Genomic DNA, 697 nt, shown 5'->3' with positions numbered 1-697 from the left:
ATTCTCAACTTGGTAGATATTTAGACCAATTTTGTTTAATTTTGGAAATAAAAACAAAGAACGGTAAGAAGAAATTCAAACCTCAAAGGCATGCTGAGTTCTGAACTGTTATATTTCTAACGCACTGGTGCAATATTCACACAAGAACTTATATTTGGAATGCTTCTCTGACTTGAGTGTTGTAGCAAATCATCTTGTTGTAGTATTTTATTTTTTTAAAATAAATTAAAATAATTATTTTCAAAATTTTTTTTTGAGAATATATCTTGACAAACTTAAAATTACAACCGTTTCATTTTTAATATTGTTTCCGGTACTAATAATAGATTGTAATCTTTTTTTTTTTTATGTTAAAGAACAGACATTTCTCATTCATCCTCTCAGATCCAATGCATGATAGTGATTTAGTACATCTCATAGCGCCGAAATCAGACGAGAGAGGCAAAACATAGGGCATCCTACCTCTGCCGGATCAATCAAATAACATGTCCATTATTTACCATTCTTAATTGACCATTGCATTTAGCATGTCTATCATTTACCTATCACTCATTTAAAATTACATGTTAGACCAATTTTGTTTAATTTTATAAATAAAAACAAAGAACGGTAAATAAAATCAAAACCTCAAAAGTAATATTTTATTTTTTTGAAATAAAATAAAATAATTATTTTCAAAATTTTTTTTTGAGAATAT

Source organism: Arachis ipaensis, chromosome B05 (genome assembly GCF_000816755.2).
Source record: "Arachis ipaensis cultivar K30076 chromosome B05, Araip1.1, whole genome shotgun sequence".
Taxonomy (NCBI): domain Eukaryota; kingdom Viridiplantae; phylum Streptophyta; class Magnoliopsida; order Fabales; family Fabaceae; genus Arachis; species Arachis ipaensis.
This window is presented reverse-complemented; position numbering follows the sequence as displayed.